This window comes from Ascaphus truei, chromosome 19 (assembly GCF_040206685.1).
Source record: "Ascaphus truei isolate aAscTru1 chromosome 19, aAscTru1.hap1, whole genome shotgun sequence".
Classification (NCBI taxonomy): Eukaryota; Metazoa; Chordata; class Amphibia; order Anura; family Ascaphidae; genus Ascaphus; species Ascaphus truei.
The window spans coordinates 8727887-8750407 of record NC_134501.1 but is presented as its reverse complement, the minus strand read 5'-3'; the positions used below and the strand labels follow the sequence as shown (position 1 = coordinate 8750407).

The following is a 22521-nucleotide window of genomic DNA, read 5'->3' as shown; positions in this document are numbered from 1 at the left end:
CAGTGTAATAACGACTCCTGTTTCCGATTTGCCATCTTCCAGCGTTTTGTGGACGTATCTGATAGTGTGTCTTTGCACCATTTAAATTGAATTTAACACGCTGATTGTTCTCCCGCCTCCGTGGTGCTTTGAAACTTTTTGCATGTTTCACATGAGTGAGAAGCGAGTATCGTGGTACAGAGGTCGTGGCCTAAAATGACTGAATTATACTAATAAAGAGAAAAGGCAAAACTGTTACAAGGTCCACTTAGATTGTGAGCTCTCCGGGACATACTATGATATGAATATATCAGTGTGATAATTAGAACACGCATATATCGGTGTGATAATTAGAACACGCATATATGTGTGATAATTAGGACATGCATATATCAGTGTGATAATTAGGACATGCATATATCAGTGTGATAATTAGAACACGCATATATGTGTGATAATTAGGACACGCATATATCAGTGTGATAATTAGGACATGCATATATCAGGGTGATAATTAGGGCATGCATATATCAGTGTGATAATTAGGACACGCATATATCAGTGTGATAATTAGGACATGCATATATCAGTGTGATAATTTGGACATGCATATATCAGTGTGATAATTAGGACATGCATATATGTGTGATAATTAGGACATGCATATATGTGTGATAATTAAGACACGCATATATCGGTGTGATAATTATGACACGCATATATCAGTGTGATAATTAGGACATGCATATATCAGTGTGATAATTAGGGCATGCATATATCAGTGTGATAATTAGGGCATGCATATATGTGTGATAATTAGGGCATGCATATATCAGTGTGATAATTAGGGCATGCATATATCAGTGTGATAATTAGGACATGCATATATGTGTGATAATTAGGAAATGCATATATGTGTGATAATTAGGACATGCATATATCGGTGTGATAATTAGGACACGCATATATCAGTGTGATAATTAGGACATGCATATATGTGTGATAATTAGGACATGCATATATTGGTGTGATAATTAGGACATGCATATATCAGTGTGATAATTAGGACACGCATATATCAGTGTGATAATTAGGACATGCGTATATGTGTGATAATTAGGGCATGCATGTATCAGTGTGATAATTAGGACATGCATATATGTGTGATAATTAGGACATGGATATATCAGTGTGATAATTAGAACACGCATATATCGGTGTGATAATTAGAACACGCATATATCGGTGTGATAATTAGGACATGCATATATCAGTGTGATAATTAGGACATGCATATATCAGTGTGATAATTAGGACATGCATATATCAGTGTGATAATTAGGGAATGCATATATCGGTGTGATAATTAGGGCATGCATATATCAGTGTGATAATTAGGACATGCATATATCAGTGTGATAATTAGGACATGCATATATCAGTGTGATAATTAGGACATGCATATATCAGTGTGATAATTAGGACATGCATATATCAGTTTGATAATTAGGGCATGCATATATCAGTGATAATTAGGACATGCATATATCAGTGTGATAATTAGGGAATGCATATATCGGTGTGATAATTAGGACACGCATATATGTGTGATAATTAGGACATGCATATATCAGTGTGATAATTAGGACATGTATAAATCAGTGTGATAATTAGGACATGCAAAAATCAGTGTAACAATTAGGATATGCATATATCGGTGTGATAATTAGGGCATGCATATATCAGTGTAATAATGACATGTATAAATCAGTGATAATTAGGACATGCAGATATCAGTGTGATAATTAGGACATGCATATATGTGTGATAATTAGGACACGCATATATCCGTGTGGTAATTAGGGCATGCGTATATCGGTGTGATAATTAGGACATGCATACATGTGTGATAATTAGGACACGCATATATCGGTGTGATAATTAGGACATGCATATATCGGTGTGATAATTAGGGCATGCATATATCAGGGTGATAATTAGGACATTCATATATCAGGGTGATAATTAGGACATGCATATATCAGTGTGATAATTAGGACATGCATATATCAATGTGATAATTAGGACATGCATATATCAGTGTGATAATTAGGACATGCATATATGTGTGATAATTAGGACATGCATATATCAGTGTGATAATTAGGACACGCATATATCAGTGTGATAATTAGGACATGCATATATTGGGGTGATAATTAGGACATGCATATATCGGTGTGATAATTGGGGCATGCATATATCAGTGTGATAATTAGGACATGCATATATCAGTGTGATAATTAGGACATGCATATATCGGTGTGATAATTAGGGCATGCATATATCAGTGTGATAATTAGGACATGCATATATCAGTGTGATAATTAGGACATGCATATATCAGTGTGATAATTAGGACATGCATATATCAGTGTGATAATTAGGACATGCATATATCAATGTGATAATTAGGACATGCATATATCAGTGTGATAATTAGGGCATGCATATATCAGTGTGATAATTAGGGCATGCATATATCAGTGTGATTATTAGGACATGCATATATCAGTGTGATAATTAGGACATGCATATATCAGTATGATAATTAGGACATGTATAAATCAGTGTGATAATTAGGATATGCATAAATCAGTGTAATAATTAGGACATGCATAGATCGGTGTGATAATTAGGGCATGCATATATGTGTGATAATTAGGACACGCATATATCAGTGTGATAATTAGGGAATGCATATATCGGTGTGATAATTAGGACACGCATATATGTGTGATAATTAGGACATGCATATATCAGTGTGATAATTAGGACACGCATATATCGGTTTGATAATTAGGACATGCATATATCGGTGCGATAATTAGGACATGCATATATGTGTGATCATTAGGACACGCATATATCGGTGTGATAATTAGGGCATGCATATATCAGTATGATAATTAGGACATGCATATATCGGTGTGATAATTAGGGCATGCATATATCGGTGTGATAATTAGGGCATGCATATATCGGTGTGATAATTGGGGCATGCATATATCAGTGTGATAATTAGGGCATGCATATATCGGTGTGATAATAAGGACATGTATAAATCAGTGATAATTAGGACATGCATATATCAGTGTGATAATTAGGACACGCATATATCGGTGTGATAATTAGGACATGCATAAATCAGTGTGATAATTAGGACATGCATATATAGGTGTGATAATTAGGGCATGCATATATCAGTGTGATCATTAGGACATGCATATATCGGTGTGATAATTAGGACATGCATATATCAGTGTGATAATTAGGACATGCATATATCAGTGTGATAATTAGGGCATGCATATATCAGTGTGATAATTAGGACATGCATAAATCAGTGTGATAATTAGGACATGCATATATCAATATGATAATTAGGACATGCATATATCGGTGTGATAATTAGTGCATGCATATATCGGTGTGATAATTAGGGCATGCATATATCGGTGTGATAATTAGGACATGCATATATCAGTGTGATAATTAGGGCATGCATATATCAGTGTGATAATTAGGGCATGCATATATTGGTGTGATAATAAGGACATGTATAAATCAGTGATAATTAGGACATGCATATATCGGTGTGATAATTAGAACACGCATATATCAGTGTGATAATTAGGACATGCATAAATCAGTGTGATAATAAGGACATGCATATATAGGTGTGATTATTAGGGCATGCATATATCAGTGTGATAATTAGGACTTGCATATATCGGTGTGATAATTAGGACATGCATATATCAGTGTAATAATTAGGACATGCATATATCGGTGTGATAATTAGGACATGCATATATCCGTGTGATAATCAGGACATGTATAAATCCGTGTGATAATTAGGACATGCATATATCAGTGTGATAATTAGGACACGCATATATCGGTTTGATAAGTAGGACAAGCATATATCGGTGTGATAATTAGGACATGCATATATATATGTGATAATTAGGACACGCATATATCGGTGTGATAATTAGGACATGCATATATCAGTGTAATAATCAGGACATGCATAAATCAGTGTGATAATTAGGACACGCATATATCAGTGTGATAATTAGGGCATGCATATATCAGTGTGATAATTAGGACATGCATATATCAGTGTGAAAATTAGGGCATGCATATATCGGTGTGATAATTAGGACATGCATAAATCAGTGTGATAATTAGGACATGCATATATGTGTAATCATTAGGGCATGCATATATGTGTGATAATTAGGACATGCATATATCGGTGTGATAATTAGGACATGCATAAATCAGTGTGATAATTAGGACATGCATATATGTGTGATCATTAGGGCATGCATATATGTGTGATAATTAGGACATGCATATATCAGTGTGATAATTAGGACATGCATATATCAGTGTGATAATTAGGACATGCATATATCAGTATGATAATTAGGACATGCATATATCAGTGTGATAATTAGGACATGCATACATCGGTGTGATAATTAGGACATGCATATATCGGTGTGATAATTAGGACATGCATATATCAGTGTTATAATTAGGACATGCATATATCAGTGTGATAATTAGGACATGCATATATCAGTGTTATAATTAGGACATGCATATATCAGTGTGATAATTAGGACATGCATATATCAGTGTGATAATTAGGACATGCATATATCGGTGTGAAAATTAGGACATGCATATATCGGTGTGATAATTAGGATGAGCATATATTAGTGTGATCATTAGGACAAGAATATATCAGTGTGATAATTAGGACATGCATATATCGGTGTGATAATTAGGACATGCATATCTCGGTGTGATAATTAGGACATGTGTATATATATATATATATATATCAGTGTGATAATTATGATATGCATATATCAGTGTGATAATTAGGACAGCAAGTAAAAAGGAAGACAAGAGATTGATCTTCCACAGATCCCTTTTACCACTGCACAAGGAGGTAGTAATTAGATTGATATCTATAATGCTACTTCAAAACGCGTTGACGTCGGAGGTCACGGGTGAGATCGCTCCGTTACTGGGGTAGAAGGGTGTTAGTCTGTGGACCGGAGATTGCTATTTCTAGCTGTCTGGCTTCTATTGTGCACAGTATTGGCTTCTGTCATTGTTTGTGGGCTGTAGAGTCAGGGCTGCATTGGATATATATGGTGACAGTGCAATCATTAGAACACTGCGCCATGCAGCTATACCGACCATGAAACAGGTTGCAATACTCACGATTATCACTGACTGAGGCAACCCTCTCTGGTAATGCCACACTAGCAGCATTGTACACACCTTACTACACCCTTCCCTGGTTTTAGGTGGTTGATTTTGCCACACACTACTTAGTAGTACTAATTGCTATCTGCATTTAGGCACTACCATCCCCACCATACACCTCCCCCATCGGAGCTAGCAATCAGGAGGACTTCCCTTTTGAAGTAGCATTATAGATATCAATCTAATTACTACCTCCTTATATACCCGTACCTGTGTTTTAGTTGTTTTTACTACCCACTGATTTATTGCGTTGTATTAATGTGTGTGCATATATATGTTTAATAAAAGTTTATTGTTTTGCCCATAAGGCGTTTTAGGTAATTGATCAATCCTAGTACTGGGTGCAATTACCAGGGTTTTCCCTACAGTCCACTCCCATTTATATCAAGAAGCACTACATCCTTGCTATCTATTGTATTAGCCTGTTTGTGCAGTGGTAAAAGGGATCTGTGGAAGATCAATCTCTTGTCTTCCTTTTTACTTGCTATGCCAGTACCATCCCTTTGCACCAGCTATATTATCTGCTATTTGGTGAGCGGTATACAATCAGTTATTTCCTGATAATTAGGACATGCATATATCATATATCATGTGATAATTTAGATACATTTATCTGAATCTCTGTTTTTTCTGCTTTCCAAACCTCTGTTTTAGCCATAGATTCCTCTGTAAACCAGTATTGCTGACCTGAGGAAGAGAGGAGAACTCTTGAAAGCTTGTCCTATGACATAAATTGTTAGTCCAAATACAAAAGGTATCACCTAATACTGAAGTACTCATTTATATCGCAACTGGACTAACACGGCTATTTCTGTTTTATCTATATATAGATATATAGATATATTTAATCTTACCTGAATTGTGTGGTCCCGGGGACTACATGGGTTCACAAGATATTTGTAGGGTTTTTTGTGCTGGTGTTACCTACTTACCTCCGTGGTAGGTGCCGGCAGCCGCTCCGCTTGGCTAGCAGGGTTCACGTAATGTTGGTGTTTCAACGCTCCCGCGCCCTTCGGGCCAATAGGAAGCCGTGACATCATCAGGTGAGGCTTCCTATTGGCCCACGTAACGCTGGAGCTTTAAGCTGCTGAGATACCGGCACCCCCTTCGGAGGTAAGAGTCTCAGGAAGCAGGGGGTTCCTTCGGAAATCCCCTGCATCAACCCTATGTTCAAAAATAATCATTTAAAAAAGCGCATAAATTGCTCCTTTAAGATCAAAACAACCACTCAAATATGTTCTTCTAGTTGCCGGTAAAATCAGTTTATATTTATTTAGTCTTTCCTGAATTGTAGGGTCCCAGGTACTATATGGGGTTCCCCAGATATTTGTAGGTTTTTTTGTGCTGGTGTTGACACACAAAGACTAGAAACATGGCTTGGTGTCACCAATAGAAAGTTGCAATGTCATGTCTTGGTTTTTCTGTTGGCTGTTGGGTCCCCTTCGCCATTTTTAATCAGGCAGACACATATTTTGCCCAGTGCCACAGCATTGGAACCAGGTGGTTGCTGGATGTCGGGGGACCACGGAGAAGCTCCAATGAACCCCCAGGTTCAGGCAAGATCAAGAAATATATATACACGGAATCCTGCTTTAAAAAAAAAACCCCAATAACCAGCCTAATCCTGTGATACATGTCATATTCCAAACACGGCTCTTGACCTCTGAAACGCGGGACATCAGTGCATCTGGCTTGAATTAGGTTTTAAAGGGTTGATAGTAAATAAGGGTACTAGAGTTAATTGACTTATTTAGCTAATGACATCTCAATTGCAGAAGCTTTATCCACAAGGGAGCAGTGTCCTTATCTGTACCTGTATCAGACATCCAAAACGATAGAATGTTCTGAAAGATTGATTTCAAAGGGGATACAAACACAACTCCTGATCACTTACCTTGCCACTATTCACTGCCCAATTCCCTTTAACTCATTCACTGCTGGAAGGGCCGGTGTTACATTGGTGAGAAATGGAAGTCCGGGCATAACATAAGGCTGGAATAAAAGGAATTGCGATCTGCAGTAAACAGTTATTTACACGCTACAACGACGCAGTCACCATGAAGCCTTTATTCAAAGACATTGCAGCTTTCTATTGATGGCCAGAAGCAAATCTGACCCATGGCCATATTGGGGGAGGAGAGGATGAGGGGGGAATGGGCAGGGGGGAGGGGATCCGGACATCAAGGAACCATGGCTCAGCACTAGGAAACCCCTGGTTCAGGTTAACAAAGCATAAACTGTTTTAAAAATGTATGTTTCATGCGCTTGTTGTATTAAAGTTTCCTGTATTGTATTTTCTGAAACCGCCCACATTGCTGGCACTATATACATTAAAATACACATTCTTTCTTTATGTCTTTTTAATGATTCAGTGGTCACCCGCGATAACATTACCCCCGGGTCCTTTTATTTCCTGCAAGTGGCAAGATAGAGAGTGATATTTTCGACGCTAAAATGCAATAGGGGAATTCTCCTTCTTGAAACCTCCCCCCCCCCCTATCTAACAATAAAAACAGCTGTATCTTTTTAACAGAATTTAAGCAGGGGTGTCACCGGAGCTGAACCCCATTAATTTCAGCACCAGTGACACCCTGCTTCCGGAGATACATACCTCCGTAGGGGGAGCCGGTAGCCACTCCGCTCGGCTAGCAGGGTTCACGTAATGGCTGAGTATCAAATGCTCCCGGGACCTTGTGGGCCAATAGGAAGCCGTGATGTCATCATCTGTAGCTTCCTATTGGCTCACACTACGCTTTAAACTTTGCTGAGATCCCGGCACCCCCTTTTGGAGGTCTGGATCTCAGGAAGCAGCGGGTCCTACGGAAATCCCCCTGCATCAACCCTATGTTAAAAAATAATAATTAAAAAAAGAAAGTGCACGAATTGCTCCTTTAAGATCAATAACCACTAAAATATGTTCTTCGAGTTGCCAGTAAAATCTGTTTTTATAGCCTGTTGTGGTTACTCGTTCTAAATGAGCCAGTATGATGTCATTTCTGGCAGCAGACATCACTGCTAATTTGAAGGATAAACCGCAGCATGATGTGAGAAGATTTTACAGGGTATTATATGATGCTTGCGCTGCAGTAATGTGGAATTTTGTTTTCTGTTCCTTAGAGACAAAGGGGACTGTCTTTCTCTTGCAGGCGTCTTCACACACACGTTGCAATTTCTGAAGCACATATCTACTTTGAATTTTTTTTTTTGAATGGTCCAGAAACCGTCTAATTCTCAGCAGCAAAAGCGGGTTTGCTAATATTTTGTATAGTACATCCAAAAGGAAGAAAATCCTGGTGCCACCAACTGGCATATTTTGGAAATGGACCATTAATATTATCTCGTATGTTGCATAGCACCAACATATTCCGCCGTGCGGTACAATGATGGAGGGAGGCATTGTGTAACAAAAAAAAGTCTACAATAAATAAAAATACCACTGGTGGTGCATTTGCATGTCTCAGACAGGTCTGAATCCTGTCTTTACCCATTACTGCTTGGCAAACATGGCTTCCACTGCAGCCAGGGATTCTGGGTAATGACATGCAAACGAGCAGTGTGTCACTGTTTACTAAGCTGATGCCTGCTGTATTACACAGCTTTTCAACACAACCTGGGTTAAAGAAGAGCAGGGCCTGTAAACCTACTCAGAATATATCAATGAAGATAAACTGGAAATAAAATGGAAACACAGAACCTACCCCAAGGGGTGTACCATATAACTGAATTATTGCAGAATGTGAAATGCTAGGTATGTCAGTGTAAATATGCAAACAGATGCTTTAATTGTAGACTTTCTGCACAAATTGTGCACGGGAGTTAGAAGGCTGCTACGTATAATTCATATTTATTCAAAGCGTGTGTTTGAAATAGTTTGTAGCAAAACATGTATTTCCATTGGAATGCATGTGCACATTCAGTGAGTTTCAAAAAAGAATAATATTAATATAGGTTATCAGTTCTGTAGTATTAGATAATACTGTCTGCATTTTATTTTGTTACATTTCTAATACCATTTTTAATTATGTTTTCATGTATTGATGATCCTTTGGTTGCTACAGAAACAATTTACAAAGTCACATCCACTTCCTCTTTTGAAATAGGCTCTGGCACACACCTTTTTCAACTCTGCCCTTTGGCAACAAAGTATCACAAACATCTGTTGCTGTGTTCCAAACAGCAGACTGTCTATTACGCTAAAAGATATAACAATAATGTGTTACAATTAGCACTATAATGTTACATATCAGCTGCCGCATTTCACAGACTGCAGCACAAAGTTAGAAAGCGGCCATTTCGTTAGGCACACAGGATTTTGACAGACTTATAACAGGAGCACCAATGATCGCCAGCTTAGGTAAGAATGTAGAATTATCCATTGTCACATGCTTTACATATAAAAAAAAGTAAGAAGAAGGAATTAAAGGGTAATGTAGTATTGCTGCTTTAAAACACTGTTTATTTTGAAATAAATATACATAAAACATTACTAACTATAAAAACAATCTTTGGCGACTCAAAATGTATTTTTGTAATGGAATGCTGTATGATTCCTCAGTCGTCGCTGTATAGAGGCCGCCATGTCTTAACATAAATAAGATTAAATGAACATAAAATGATAGCCAAACGTAACCAAATATTTCTGCACTAAGGTTTCTGGTTGGCTTTATTTGAGATGACATTTAGATAACAACATAGCACAGCGCAAAGTTTTTTTTTATTTCTTTATTGCTTATTTTTATATGTAAAGAACGTGACAATGTATAATTCAACGTTCTTACCTACGCTGGGAATCGTTTGGTGCTCCTGTTTTATAAAGCTGTCAAATTCCTGAGTGCGTGCCTAACATAATGGCTGCATCAGTCAGTGTAACTCAGCAGCTACAATGTATCCTTATATTACTACGATAACATTATCTATTGTTACAGTTTGCAGCTCAAACTGCTGGAAATATTGGCCACAAATGATCACAAACAGGAAAGTGTTGCAAAGATCTTGCACGGCTGAGGAGGTGGGCTAAAACCTGCTATAGAAATCAAAGGATGCTCAGTATATTAACACTCATTAAAAATGACATTAAGAGTTGAATAAAAAAAATAAACAGTCACTATTATCTAATTCTACAGAACTGATTTATTTAAAAAAAACATATACGATTTCACCTGATTTGCTGCTTAATTCAGTTAAACGTAACAGAGATCGCTGCTGATAAAACTACTACGGTTTTCGTTTCTTCGCAGCACTTTCTGGCTCTGACGGTGACTTGGCCATCGCAGCTGCACAACTGGAAACATGATGCATGCTATTGCAGAACAAAAGGTCACGCAACTGTTTGCTTCAGTTTTATTGTGTTTTAAATCAGTGTAAGAAGCAAAGTTAAAGGGTTGAAATGTCAGCTCTGATTTACACTCCTATGCGCCAAAGCCTCTGATAAATGTTCTTTGCAGATTGCTGCTGGGCCATTTAAAGATAATTTTTGATTAAATCCATGCCACATGAGGGTCTGGTGGCTGATGACCCCTGACATTTAACCCAGAGACCTTTGCTGTTCTGGCAAAAGGAACTACTGTCTGTTGTCTGATAACCTTCAAGACACAACTCATCTGGACGGGACTCACTGGGCGAGGAATCCGCAGAGCGTTGCCTTCCCGATCACACCCGTATAAGAGGAGAGGAGTTAGACCAGGGGTGGCCAGTCCTCAAGGGCCACCAACAGGTCGGGGTTCAGGACATCTCTGCTTCAGCACAGGTGGCTCAATCAGAGGCTCAGTCAAAGACTGAGCCTCCTGTGCTGATGCAGCGATATCCTGTAAACCTGACCTGTTGGTGGCCCTTGAGGACTGGAGTTGCTCACCCTCTGCTCCATGTAATACAGTCATACTGATTGAGCAACCTGTGCTGAAGCAGGGATATCCTGAAAACCTGCCCTGTTGGTGGCCCTTGAGGACTGGAGTTGCTCACCTTCTGCTCCATGTAATATAGTCATAATGATTGAGCCACTGATTGGGCCACCTGTGCTGAAGCAGGGATATCAGGCGGGACGGGCGCAGAGCAAATAGTTTGCGCACCCGTGAGATAGAGGATGGCATTGTGTTAGCTCATAGAGAAGAGGCTAATATAATAATAATAATAATCATTAAAAAAAAAAAGAACAACTATAAGGAAAAACTGATTCCTTTCATTGTTATCTGATGTTTTAAAAAAAAGTGCAAACTTACAGGAGAATTGTGCTCCGTGTGTGTGTGTTTGTGCCTGAACATCAGAGTGGTTTCGAAGGCTTGCGCTCTTTTATAACACCATCGTATCAGACGACCACACTTATTTATAAAAGGTAACCCCAGAAATGACGTGCTCCCAGATTCCACCATGCCCCTGCTTCTTCAGGCCGCAGTTCCGCAGCCCCAATAATACACCGACACCAGTTATTAAACCACATCACACAAACTTGCCAACGAACAGTCACATAACTTAAAATGGCAATCCAATTATCTGTATCGTATTGAATCAGGGGATCTCCGGAGCTGAACCCCATTAATTTCAGCTCCGGGGACCCCTGGCTTCCGGAGATACTTACCTCCGAAGTGGGTGCCAGTAGCCACTTCGGCCCGCATTCCAGGGTTCACATAATGGCCGCTTTTCAAAGCTCCGTGACCTGCGGGCCAATAGGAAGCCGTGACATCACCCGGTGCGGCTTCCTATTGGTTCACGTGACGCGGCAGCTTTAAACTGCAGAAAACGCTAGAGAGATACCGGCACCCTCTTCAGAGGTAAGTATCTCCGGAAGCAGGGGGTCCCCTGAGCTGAAACTAATGGGGTTCAGCTGCCGAGACCCCCTGCTTCAATCCTGCAATTTAAAAAAATAATTTTAAACAATGCGGGAATTGCTCTTTTAGTTTAAACCTACAGTTTCAGTAACCGTATCATGCCAGCCACTGACCACTTGGGCCAATGGGCATGTATCACCATATCATCCAAAGGTTGGTGCAAGCCCAAGGCTATCGGCATTGCTTCTACCTTACCATACCCCAAGTGGGGATCAAGAACAGGTCACACTTCCAACAAGCTGCATCCGTCATGCCGGGATTACAAATAAACACAGCTATAACACAACAGGGAACCTGCCCTGAGCTCGCCAAAATGGCGGCTCCTGCAGCCTGTAACCCTCCTCTTCTCTTCCCTGTTAATCCCAAACACCCCACGTGCCTGATCCCTGCTCACCTGTCTTTTATTCACAACCTTAACCTTTTCACTACCGTAGCAGTGTAGTCATGAGGCCCTTTCCTGTAGTCCATGTCCCGACTTTAACAAACCTACTGCCGTATTTTAGGAGCCGCAGCTAATTTTGCGAAAATAACGGGGGGGGGGGGTTTTCTTCCCAGAAAAAAAATCCTTTAAACCTGATTATGACAAAAGACTGAGAGCAGGATATTAATAGGATATTACTTATTTTTATATTTAATAGCGCAGGACAATAAAAAAAAGAAAAAAGGTGACAGACCAGGAAGAGGAACTTAGTGACGTCTAAACACAAACCATCCAGACCCGGACAGTTTGGGAGAAGAGAGCGGTTTTCTTGCACAGGATTATTGCCATTATAGTGAAACAAGCTCGGCTGTCTTATGGGAAAGGCCAAATGCTGTGTTATGGTGTTTGTACTAAGTGCCTTTAAAGCAGCAATTCATGCTTTTTCAATTACTGTATTTTAATATAGGACTGAAACAGGGGGGTCTCTGGAGCTGAACCCCGTTCATTTCAACTCTGGGGACCCCCTGCTTCCCGAGATGCTGACCTCTAAAGGGAGTTCCGGTATCTTGGCAAAGTTTAAAGCTCCCGCGTCACAGGGGCCAATAGGAAGCCGCACCTGATGAAGTCACAGCTTCCGATTGGCCGGCGGCGCGCGGGAGCTTTGAAACTCCGCCATTACGTGAACCCTGCTAGCCTAACGGAGTGGCTACCTGCAGCGGAACTCATCATATTATTTAATCCACCTCAGTGGGGAGCCACTTCTCCTTTATACTGTAACCCTTCTATTATAGCAGATACCTGGTTATATTATATATTATCTGCATATTATATGCAGAATATGGTTATGAGTGTTTACCTGTCCTGTGTGCATAGTGCATATGGTTTACTAGACTTTATAGGCCAATAGTGTATCGATATAATGTGCTAGGCTTGGATACAGCAGTTTATTTTTGGGTCAGGTGTGATTCTGCCATTCCACGTTGGGTTGCCAGGCGTCCAGTATTGAACTGGACTGTCCTGCATTTGGATACTCTGTCCAGTAAAAAATGAGAGCTAATATTAGACATATATGTGTCCAGTATTACCTCTCTGGGCGTGTATGTGTATACCGGTATTACCTCTCTGGGCGTGTATGTGTATACCGGTATTACCTCTCTGGGCGTGTATGTGTATACCGGTATTACCTCTCTGGGCGTGTATGTGTATACCGGTATTACCTCTCTGGGCGTGTATGTGTATACCGGTATTACCTCTCTGGGCGTGTATGTGTATACCGGTATTACCTCTCTGGGCGTGTATGTGTATACCGGTATTACCTCTCTGGGCGTGTATGTGTCCGGTATTACCTCTCTGGGCGTGTATGTGTCCGGTATTACCTCTCTGGACATGTATGTGTATACCGATGTTACCTCTCTGGGCGTGTATGTGTATATCGGTGTTACCTCTCTGGGCGTGTATGTGTATACCGGTGTTACCTCTCTGGGCGTGTAAGTGTATACCGGTATTACCTCTCTGGGCGTGTATATGTATACCGGTATTACCTCTCTGGGCGTGTATGTGTATACCGGTATTACCTCTCTGGGCGTGTATGTGTATACCGGTATTACCTCTCTGGGCGTGTATGTGTATACCGGTATTACCTCTCTGGGCATGTATGTGTATACCGGTATTACCTCTCTGGGCGTGTATGTGTATACCGGTATTACCTCTCTGGGCGTGTATGTGTATACCGGTATTACCTCTCTGGGCATGTATGTGTATACCGGTATTACCTCTCTGGGCGTGTATGTGTATACCGGTATTACCTCTCTGGGCGTGTATGTGTATTCCGGTATTACCTCTCTGGGCGTGTATGTGTATACCGGTATTACCTCTCTGGGCGTGTATGTGTATACCGGTATTACCTCTCTGGGCGTGTATGTGTATACCGGTATTACCTCTCTGGGCGTGTATGTGTATACCGGTATTACCTCTCTTGACATAGTGACCTGACCGGCTTGGGGGGCCGTGGGATTTCCCTGATCAGGGAGAGAGCAGTGCTGCTGCTAGGGGGCTGGGCAGCTTCCTCCATCCTGATTGGCTGCAGCTTGGTACTGCAGCCAATCAGGAGGAGGTGTCAGGAGCCTGGGGATGGGGCCAAGGAGAGGAGGAAACAGCATGGAGCGGTGAGAGGAGTGTGTATGTGTGTCTCGAGCGTGTCACACCTTTCACCATATTGTCCAGTATTTTTGGAGAAGCCACCTGGCAACCCTAATTCCACACCATTTGTTTTCGCTTTCAGGGTGCCTACAGCATGTTGTAAAGCATAGTGTTGCAGCTGCTGTGGCAGTGAAGGTGTTAAAGAGATACATATATCAATGGACGCATGCCAGCTGTTTCCGCAGAAGTAAGGTTCAGTGCAACCTTGGTAATGACACTGTTAACATCTCCGGGGCCGCCAGAGGGTGGTCGTTCCAGGTCAGGTTTGAGGTCATTGACTGGGCAATGGTGGGGAAAGCTCTTGCATTAAGAGAAATACAAGCCATCTGGTCTGGTACATACACTTGTGTTTAGCGCCCAGACACATTTCATTCACTTAGCCCAGATTGAATGATTTGTCCTCTCTGAGGTGCCCCGATGTAGAAGATACGCCTAGGAATGTCAGCAAGCTTAACGTTGATTATCTCTGTGTTTGTTCCTGACCGAGCTACACGTCCTTTTCTTTTTACACTAGTTATCTGCCCAGACACCTCACCTCCCCCTTCAGTCTAGGACAGGCCTGCACAACGCGTAAAGTGAGAAGGGCCGAACTGCTCCAAGGAAAAACAATTTGGGCCGCACGGGTAAAATCATCATCATCATCATCATCATCTCTCCTCCAGCACCCCTCATCATCATCCTCATATCTCCCCCAGCACCCCTCATCATCATCCTCATATCTCCCCCAGAACCCCTCACTATTAACCTTTGGTCAGTGCGTATGAGATGTATAGAATCAGACAGCGGAGCTTCCCATACGCTTCGTTTTAAGATGGGCCTTTAAGTATACAGTACTCCGTGCAGTACAGTATATGTCTACATTGTTTAATTAGAGGTGCATTTTAAAAAATGGCAGTGTGTGGGCTGAACTTCACCATCAGAGTAAAATAATGCATTGCTGATCCCCCTCCCAGCGAAAGGGCTAATAGATCATTTTATCTCCATCTGCCTGGAGACCAAAACAAATACATTGTAACCTCATCAAACAGCATCACTGTGCACTTAAGGACTGCAGACGTGAGATACGCATTCACTAAAGTTTCAATATTTGCAATTTAATGCACTGAAAAGTTTACAAGAAATCTATTGCTGCCTCTATTTCACCGAGTAATTATAATTCACTTCTAAAGTCCCAGGAATTTGTGTGTTTTAAGACAATTTTGATGAAATGTGGCACTTTTCGCGCACAGACTTTCACGAACTTTGACGGTTTTCCCTTGGAATTCAGAAACGCTGCAGTAGTTTGTTGATATTAAAGAAAGAAACGGGTTTTGCACTCTTTACACTGCTTGGGCGACGTAACAAAATACATTATTTTCACAGTGATTGGAGGGAACGAGCTGAGAAACATGGATGTCTTCAATTTAGGATACAATCCTTGATTAAATTGGAAAGCAAACAGCATGCAGAGTATGATTGAGTGAGCGGCATTTCAGAAAATCACAATAAAAAAAACAGTGTCTTGAATAACTCCCAGATCCAGCACCTGCAGTCCATTAAAGAAAACACATTATTCTATTTTAGTAACGTTTGGTGTGCTTAATCAGTAAGGCGCAATCACTGCCGAGCTCTGAGAACTGACACGCAGCCAATGAATGTGTATTATACTCTGCAGCTCCTCAGTACATGGTGGTCCAGTGTTTTACTCTGAAAGTTTTCCTTGGGATCTGTAAAACACATTGCTGATTTAATGCCACGGACTCTGGTAGCCACTTTGATGGTGAGATGTGGCTATGAAGTGTGGGGGTAACTCTTGGGAATAACAAGTTTGGAGGTGTCACACATAGCTAAGATGACAAAATGACACTGTGGGGATATGATTACCATCATACATCACCCTACTGATTCCTAGGACTGGCAAGAGGATGATTGGCTAAAGATAACTCCATATCCAGGGACCCAACCCAGTGATTTGGGAGATCTGGGCAGAAAGAAAGGCATTTTGATGAATACGTGTTGATTTCTTTATCTGTAAGACTTCTAACCACGAAAACCATTGGGAATGACTCCAAAGCAGGGAGACTCAATGAAAACCAGTGGAAGTTGATGTCTCGGGAGACCAGGACTATCCCACCAGGGATCAATTCACCAGCCAGAAACACATAGTTTATCCAATTAATTTATTGGAAAAAGACATATCCACAACTATTTACAGTAAATCAACGCGCACACATCTGGGAAACTGTGGTTACCCTATAAACTTGGGTGCAGGGACCTCCCTAAAGAGATTTCTAGGGGTCTCCCTCCCCCAGGTGTTTGCAATATGACACAGCCCCTGATTGGTGGGTGGAAATGCAACAACAAACACAGTTACATTCAAATAGTTACTTGGAAAGATCACAGACCTCATTGCAACATTCCAGCTGAACATAACATTAACCCCTGGTTCCCAAAGTGCTGGAACCAGGCGAGAGAGAGAGAATGAATCGAAAATCTTGTTTGTGAGTCTCTGTAGACCATTTGCTTGGTCCGTCGGTCCGCCCGCCCTCCCATGGCTCTCATTGGCCGGTGTGTCTGCCCCCCCCCCCCTGTTTCCCACCCCCCCACGGCTCTCATTGGCCCCCCCCAGAGCACGCTCTCTCCTGCTCTCTCCTCCATCACAGGCCGCTCCCTTCCCCGGCTCTCACATCCCCCCGACTCTCAGCCTCCCCGGCTCTCACCCTCCCCATGCCTCTCACCCTCCCCATGACTCTCACCTCCCATAGGCCACTCCCTCCCCCCCGGCTCTCAACCTTCCCCGGTGCTCTCCTCCCTCACACACCACTCTCCTCCCTCACACACCGCTCTCCTCCCTCACACACCGCTCTCCTCCCTCACACACCGCTCTCCTCCCTCACACACCGCTCCCTTCCCCGGCGCTCTCACCCTTCCCCGACGCTCGCGCTCCCACTCCCCCCTCACCGGAGCATCTCAGCCTCTCCGCTGAGGAGCCTGAGGTGGAGGAGGACGGCGGCCGGTACCCAGAGGAAGAGGAAGAGCGCGGCCATGTGCAAGGTGAGGAAATGCAGGGGAATGGGTTATTTAATGCGTCCCTGACTCCCCCTGCCCTTTGCCCCCCCTACCCTCCCTGCCCTTTGCCCTCCCTCCCCCTGCCCTTTGCCCCCTGCCCTCCCTCCCCCTGCCCTTTGCCCCCTGCCCTCCCTCCCCCTGCCCTTTGCCCCCCCTCCCTCCCCCTGCCCTTTGCCCCCCCGTCCCTCCCCCTGCCCTTTGACCCCCCTCCCTCCCCCTGCCCTTTGTCCTCCCTCACCATGCCCTTTGCTCCCTGCCCTCCCTCCCCCTGCCCTTTGCCCCCCCTCACCCTCCCTGCCCTTTGCCCCCTGCCCTTCCTCCCCTGCCCTTTGCCCCCCCTGCCCTTTGCCCCCCCTGCCCTTTGCCCCCTACCCTCCCTCCCTTTGCCCCCTGCCCTCCCTCCCCCTGCCCTTTGCCCCCTGCCCTCCCTCCCCCTGCCCTTTGCCCCCCGCCCCTCCCTGCCCTTTGCCCTCCTGCCCCTCCCTGCCATTTTCCCCCCCTGCCCCTCCCTGCCCTTTGCCCCCTTCCTGCCCTTTGCCCTCCCCCGCCCCTCCCTGCCCTTTGCCCCCTCACCCCTCCCTGCCCTTTGCCCCCCCCGCCCCTCCTTGCACTTTGCCCCCCCACCCCTCCCTGCCCTTTGCCCCTCCCTGCCCTTTGCCCCCCTTCCCTTTGCCCTCTTCCCTTTGCCCCCCTTCCCTTTGCCCCCCTTCCCTTTGCCCCCCCCTTCCCTTTGCCCCCCTTCCCTTTGCCCCCTCTTCCTGCCCTTTGCCTCCTCTTCCTGCCCTAGTACAGCTGTATTACTGACAGGTAGGGATAATGGCAGGCTTGACCTTTATTAAAAGCAGTCACATTGATCCCTCCCATCACAGTTGACATCCTGGATAACTAATCCAATACAGTAACATGACCACAACAGATAAGGTTGGAAATCGCGTACAAATGTTGTTCATTTTATTTTTTTATTTGATAAATCTATTGGTTTTATCAGTCAGTTTGGCATCATTTTGACAAGCAAGAAACATTGATATATTTAATTACCCGCTGCTCCATGGCTGCCAGACACTAGTAACCCCTCTGAGTAGTTCTGTCAGTCCTCTGTTAAACCTTTGACCAATTATGGGGAATTTGGTGAACAACTTTTTTAACTAGTCAAAGCCAGTTCCACATAAAGTAGGTCGTTTAACACTGAAAACCCTAATAAGCTAATAAGGTCCAACCCAATGACGAATTCCCTGTATAACGTGCAATGTTTTCTCTTCCCTAGCTGGGAAAGTAGTGCAGTGAAAATTCAAAACCTGTTGTGTTCGGGTATGAAATAAGCTGAAGAGAAAACCCCCGGCTCAGTGTGTGGGATTGAAGTGTAAACTTCCAGTGGAAGAAGGACAAGAAGAAACTATTTGCAGAATGGCTACGCGAGTCTTCACCTTTTACAGGAGCTCGTGCAGCTCTCTCAAGACTTATGCAATTTGCGTGACTCTCGTGCATTAAGGCTCTGTCTAACGGTCTCATGCAGAATAAGGCTGCGTCCCTCGCTGAGCGGGCGGCGCTTGGCGCGGTGACTTGCATATATATATATGCAAGTCCCTGCTCACGCGATGCGCGTGCGGATATGCACGCGCACACACGCTCACCGGCGCTTAGGTAAATACATTTTTCAAACTTACCAGCGCGCTCAGCTTCCCCTGCAGCGTCCCCCCCCCCATCCCACCTCCCACCCCCCCGCGAGCGCTTGCAAAAATTTAAAGGCCACCCAATGAAGGCCATGAGGCCGCCAAAAAGAATCGGACTAAAGATGCTATGGAATATACAATGGGACATTTATTTAAGCCATATAAAAGGAGGCTAATAAAACTCCAACACGTTTCACACTTAGGGTGCTTTATCGAGGTGCTATAAACCCACCCCATTGTTCAATAACCCCACCCCTCACATCATTACCCCACCCCTAGCAGACACTGGATCCCCTCCTCCAGAGGTGAGAAGGAGTCTCATGCACATCTCACTCCAGTGTGAGGCCCCTTCTCACGCTCAGGAGTGGGGGCCCGTCTCACCCTCAGGAGTGGGGGGCCCGTCTCACCCTCAGGAGTGGGGGGCCCTTGGCAGCTCTGGGTCATGTACTAAGTAACATTACTCAATTGTGTTCTGAACTTGCAGCATCAGCGGGAAGCCTAGCCAAGGAATGAAGGCCAAAGAAAACCGATATTACCTTCAGCCTTTGTCTGTTTTATATTCTGTAAGGGAGTTATAATTAATATGGATACAAAAAAAAATAAAACTATTGTAAGTAAGCTTGTAAAGCTTTGACATGACCTGATCTATGATATATGTGGCCTCGTCAGCTCTTGTAAGTTGTTGTGTGATGTGTTTGCCATTGTCCATGTAAGGCAGAGCTGGAATTGTTATCGTGTTCGCCTTCATGTTGGACTCAATTTGTCGTCATGAAAACCTTTTTAAAAAATTCCACTGCTGACACAGTGTCTATAAAACATGCCAGAGAGCTAGCACATAGCGCCTACTGCTTAACTCGCACTTGGCCCGGATTTCTGATGCAGCCGGGATTCTTGGCGCCATGCCTGGGGCTGCAACTCAGGTTGGAAATAACAACCACTTTGGCAAGGTATTTTATGAACCGCTCAGACTCCAGGTATTCTTTTATTAATTCCTACACATTTTGGATCAAGCAGGGACATGTCAATCGTCACTGGTGTGGAGCTGTGAAGCAGCAAAACGGTAAAGATTTGCCATAAAATGGGCAATCCCCAATAATGCATAATGTGTACTTATATTTCACCAACGCATTCGGCGTGCTGCAGTACAATGGTGACTCGCAGAACGCGTGGGATCCTCATTTTATGACCGCACTCCATACTCTTGTTGTTACAGGTTTAGGCATCATAGGTTTTTTAAACATTTATTTCATAATGGGTTAAATATATGGTTAAAATAATGGGCGTGCCTTGACCTCTTATGACCTCTTATGACACTTGCTTCTCTAGGAACACAAGCAGTTTACTCCTTCAATTAAGGAAAATTTGGCATAAAGCAAAAAAACGCTGCCCCCACCAAAAAGAACGAGCGAAGAGGGTGATAATAAAAAACGATCTATTATGCCAAAAATAGTCAGTTACTCTGACATGTTTCACCCAAACTGGCTTTATCAAAGTGCATGCTCATATGGTCCTCGGACCGCACTTCGATGCTAAATCCTCTATAAGTATTCTCGAATTATTATTATTTTCAAGGCTTGCAAACGAGTTTTCTTCCTACTTTGTATCACATCGCATTATAGAAAGGATACGGGATTTGTGCTTATACCAGTTGCTCCTTTCTTTCATAGTAAATCCCATATTTTTTTGAGCCCCAGTTCTCCCTATTTTAGGGAACACTATATTCTACTCCTTCAATTAGCTTCCACTATAAAGACTTGTGTGCTTCCCACGCCATTATGTTACAAACTCAGAGGGCTGATAAGGCAACGCTCTTCTTCTCAGGTGCTGAGTCAACCTCACCTTTACCACCACACGTCAAGGTGTAGCTCAGGGGTGGGCAACTCCAGCCCACATGGGCCACCAACAGGTCATATTTTCAGGATATCCCTGCTTCAAAATGACTGAGCCACGGGTTGAGCCACCTGTGCTGAAGCAGGGATATCCTGAAAACCAGACCTGTTGGTGGCCCTTGAGGACTGGAGCTGGCCACCCGTGGTGTAGCAGATAAGAGTTAAAGACGTAACAACCAATCACAGATAAGCAACAATTTCTACAGTATTTCTACAGTACGTCTCTACAGTACACTGATAAACCGTGGCTGCTTATGTGGGTATGCAATGACATGGATCAAGTAGCAGAATGATATGGTAGCAAATTGTCACAATAAAGAACCCTCCGCTTCTGGGATATTCCAATCTGAGTGCTTGCATATGTCTAGGAGTCTCACTCTTTGGCCTTCACTGTTTTCTGGAACATGTTCTGTTCTGCATCCTGCATGTGTGAAATTAGTTATTGTACAATTTCTAAGTCAATCCATAATAATGCATTTTTAATGTGCGATAGTTCCAAATAAGAAAGAAAAATCATAGTGACTTATACATGTTGTCTTCAAGTATATCCAGGGTAACCTTTTTTGAGAGACAAAAAAAAAAGTGCAGACATAAGTAAAATAATATAGTATGGAGTCCTTCAAAATTCCTATAGTGTGGGGTCGGGTGTTAAAATGATGAGCATTCAGCTTATTTATTAAACCTGCTATGTATCACAGAGTGAGGCGCCATTAAGAACCATCAGGCTCCTGGCCACCCATACACCAGATGCAAACATCAGCCTGCTTACTGGCCTGTGGAAGCAAATCAAAGCCTAAGGCCGAGTTTATAGAACTGGCGACTGCGACGTTGCACCAGTACATGTTGTCCGTCGCGGGTGCCGATAGTGGGGAGCGACGGCGACCGCGTGACGTCAGCCGTCGCGATCGCTGAAAGCCAGAAGATTTTGATATTTCCAGCGATCGAGGGGTGACGTCACGGTCACGTGAGTGGTTCAGCCAATGAGGGCTGACCGCTGCCGGCCACGCCCCCCGGTCACAATCTATGGTCTCCTGCTCCAGAGTGCAGGAATGGCTGTAGGACGGCGATGGCTGATGTCACGCTGTCGCGTCGCCGTAGCCTCCACTATAAACTCACGTTTTGCTGCTTTGAAAATCAGT

At 43.2% G+C, this 22521-nt stretch overlaps 1 long non-coding RNA gene across 5 annotated transcripts in view; it reads left to right on the top strand.

Annotated features, from left to right (window-relative positions):
- LOC142469807 (uncharacterized) overlaps positions 1-22521 on the top strand; it is a 49795-nt gene that overhangs the window by 17780 nt on the left and 9494 nt on the right. For 2 of the 5 annotated variants that reach the window (XR_012789096.1, XR_012789093.1), the window contains 4 exons: positions 10572-10650; positions 14858-14962; positions 15290-15398; positions 16138-17040. This is a non-coding gene — a long non-coding RNA (uncharacterized LOC142469807). Of the gene's footprint in view, positions 1-10571; positions 10651-14857; positions 15034-15289; positions 15399-16137; positions 17041-19087; positions 20075-22521 lie in introns of those variants that run through there. The other 3 variants (XR_012789097.1, XR_012789095.1, XR_012789094.1) reach the window with 3 other exon arrangements.